General features: G+C 41.8%; 1 pseudogene; it reads left to right on the forward strand.

Annotated features, from left to right (window-relative positions):
* The first annotated feature begins 2,656 nt into the window (after window positions 1–2,656).
* LOC140700854 (chromatin modification-related protein MEAF6 pseudogene) lies at window positions 2,657–3,421 on the forward strand (annotated as a pseudogene).
* The last annotated feature ends 350 nt before the right edge of the window (window positions 3,422–3,771 follow it).

Genomic DNA, 3,771 nt, shown 5'->3' on the forward strand with positions numbered 1-3,771 from the left:
TCCCCAAGTGAGACTACAAGCTGTCCTTTTTTGGCAGACCCCTCTGAATCTGTATAGGAGAGCTGAACACATGTAGAAGGAATTTGCTTTATGAGAGTACATCAGTTATTTATTGCTGCACAACAAGCTACCCCGACAGTTAGTAGCTTTAAACAACAACAATTTATTGAGCTTACAATTCTATCGCTGGCCATCTGGGCTAGGCTCAGCGAGCCAGTTATTTTGGTCTCTGTGGAAGTTGCTCATTTATCTGCAGTCAGCGACTGGCAGGTCAACTGGGAGCTGGCTGTCCGAAGACAACCTCACTCACGCTTCAGCAGATGGTTCATTGTCAGGTTGGACAATGGGGGACACCTGGGTCACTCGTCTCTTGCATCCAGTAGACTAGACTAGGCTTATTCACATGGAAGCGCAGAGAGTTCCAGGTGAGAGGAAGAAAGTTTGCAAGCTATCCTGAGACTAGACTAGGAGCTGGCAGAATGTTGCTTTCATGGCATTCCATTGGCCAAAGCAACAGATAGTGTGGAGAAACCTACCCTATCCCTTAACAAGAGGATCTGCTAATTCACATTGCAAAGGGACATGGATACACAGGTGAGTGCATAGTGTGGCTATTTTTGCAAGCTATCAGAGAAGTGTATTTAACATGGAGATGACTTGATGAATCAGTAAAGTTAGTTTCCTATGGCAGCTGTAACAAATTACCACAAACCCGGTTACTTCAAAACAATACACATGTACTCTTGCACAGTTCTGGGAGCCAGAAATCTAAAATCAGTCTCACTGGCTGAATCAAGGTGTCAGCAGGGCTGCCTCTGGAGGCTCCAGGGGAAATTCAGTTCCTTGCCCCTTGTAGCCTCTGGTGGCTGCTGGCATTCCATGGTTTGCGGCTACATCACTTCTATCTCTGCCTCCTCCATAGTCCCAATACCTTCTCTTTTGTGGTCAAATTTCTCTTTGCCTCCCTATTATAAGGATACACGTGATTATATTTAGGTCTACCTTGATAGTTCAGGGTAATTTCTCCATCTCAAGATCTTTAGCTTAATCACAGCTGCAAAGTCTTTTTTTTTTTTTCCTATATAAGATAACATTTACAGGTTCCAGGGGTCAGGATGCAGGTACCTTTTGGAGGATCGTAGTAAGGAGTAAGAGATGTATCTGTGTGATGGAGTCCAGCTATCTTGCATCACAAATTTGTTCCCTATGTTAAAAACCTGAATGGTAAATAAATTTGACCTGATTCACCTAAAATTATACAAGAAAATGTCATCTTTGTCATGTGCAAATTAGGCATTAACAGAATATGGGTCTTTTTTCAATCTTTTTTCAAGACAGAAAATACTTATATTTCACACATTCAACATTCATTTACTCATTCCATATTAATGTACATTCAAAGAGCCAGGCACTATTATGCTAATTTAGGTTCTAGGCATACACCCGCGAAGAGGAGTTTTAAGTTATACTGTCCTCCATGGTAGCCACCAGCCACCTGAAGCTACTGAACACTTGACATGTGGCGACTGAGTACCTGAAGTGTGGCTCATTCGAATTTCAGTATGTTGCCAGTGTAAAATAAACCCTGGATTTTGACTACTTAGCATGAAAAAAGGAATATGAAATATCTCATTATATTTTTTATTGGTTTCTGTTGAAATGGTAATATTTGAGATATACTGAATTAAATAAAATATACTACTAAAATTTTTTTTACTTTTTTTAGTGAGGAAACAAAAGTTTAAAATGATAAATGTGGCTTGCGTTTATGATTCACAATTATATTTCTATTAGCACAGTTCTAGAGGTTAGGAGGTGAGAATAAATACAATACTAATAAAAAAAAAGATTGAAAATAAAATCTAGTGATGCATTAGAGAGTATCTCAGTAGGTTTCTCTATATTGTGCGGCCAAGGAGGAACTCACTGGACTCTTGAGCTGAGACCTGAATTATATGAAAGCATAAGTCACACAAAGATTTTGGGGAAATGTGTTCTAGGTAGAGGTAACAGAAAAAAATATTTTCTAGGTAAAGGGTTTTTTCAAGTGTAAAATGTGGGGGACAAGTTTGATTGGTTAGAGGCACAGAAAGAAATTCGGTGAACAAGAAGGATAATAGAGCAGGATAACATCGGAAAGAGAGAAGCGGCCCAAATCATTTTAAGGTCAACAGAAAGTGTAAACTCAAACATTGTTCTATTTAACTGCTTTGAAGATCTTGAGTAAGAGTATGAATATCTGAGCGAGCACAAATGTAAGGGGAATGTTACTGTAGCTGTGTGAGCTTGGCTAGTCATTCACTTCTTTGCTTCAGTTTTCTCCTCTGTGACACAGGAATGGTTATGATTGTCCGAACCTTGTAGGGTTTTTGTGAAGACTGAATGAGATAATGCATGTATACACAGTCTAAGTGATGTATGCTGGCTATGACTAGATGTAATTCCATATTAGTTAGAGTATCAGAGAGATGGGTATATGTTACTTGAATTACTTACAGAAATGCCTTCATAGGAACATGATTAAATATGCTTAGTTTCAGCAGTGGTTGCTCTAAGAATGGGTCATATGTGTGATATTCTTACTTTTTCTTTTAAACCATCTTTGCCTAATAGTTTATTAAACATTCCTTGTATAAGATTCCATGTAAAGCGCTTCAGCCCAACATGGCGATGCACAACAAGGCGGCGCCGCTGCAGATCCCGGACACCCGGCGGGAGCTGGCGGAGCTCGTGAAGAGGAAGCAGGAGCTGGCGGAAACACTAGCAAATTTGGAGAGACAGATCTATGCTTTTGAAGGAAGCTACCTGGAAGACACTCAGATGTATGGCAATATTATTCGTGGCTGGGATCGGTATCTGACCAACCAAAAAAACTCCAACAGCAAGAACGATCGGAGAAACCGGAAGTTCAAGGAAGCGGAGCGGCTCTTCAGTAAATCCTCAGTGACTTCAGCAGCTGCAGTTAAGTGCATTGGCAGGAGTTCAGGATCAGCTCATTGAAAAGAGAGAGCCAGGAAGTGGGACGGAAAGTGATACTTCTCCAGACTTCCACAATCAGGAAAATGAGCCCAGCCAGGAGGACCCCGAGGATCTGGATGGATCTGTGCAGGGAGTGAAACCTCAGAAGGCTGCTGCTTCTACTTCCTCAGGGAGTCATCACAGCAGCCACAAAAAACGAAAGAATAAAAACCGGCACAGGATTGATCTGAAGTTAACAAAAAACCACGAGCTGACTATTAGAAGACTGCTAGTGCCCGAGCTCCCCGGCCCGTAGAGCCCTGCCCCCCTCCTCCGACCTCGCAGAGAGAAGCTTCCCTCACCCGAGTGCGTGACCGTCCACCGCTGCTTCCCCAGACCCGGCGCCTGTGACTCTGAGTAGTTTCTTCTGAAATGTGACAAACAAGTCATTTCTGTAAGACCACATCGGATCATTTACTTTGTGTCATTTTTAGTAACAGAACTGCAGAAAGGCCCGAGACATGGTTATAATCCCAGCAAGTTGCTAACCGTGCGCTTCTCCCTTCTTAGAATGAATGTTTCCCCCCTAAAACTGGCTGGCACCAGCTTCGTCCGTGATACGCATCAAGCAGTGTTCTCTGGGCTTCCTTCATGCTGAAACTAGAATGCAGGTCACATTTCAGAGGGAGGCTGTAAATATCTGGTGTTTTCTTATTTTGTTCGTGTTTTATCATTTTTCTATTATTGTTTTTACCATCTTATTTTCTTCTGGGACTTTTTGTAATGCCATTGTACAGCTCATATCTTCCTGCT

This window comes from Vicugna pacos, chromosome 13, assembly GCF_048564905.1.
Source record: "Vicugna pacos chromosome 13, VicPac4, whole genome shotgun sequence".
Lineage (NCBI taxonomy): Eukaryota > Metazoa > Chordata > Mammalia > Artiodactyla > Camelidae > Vicugna > Vicugna pacos.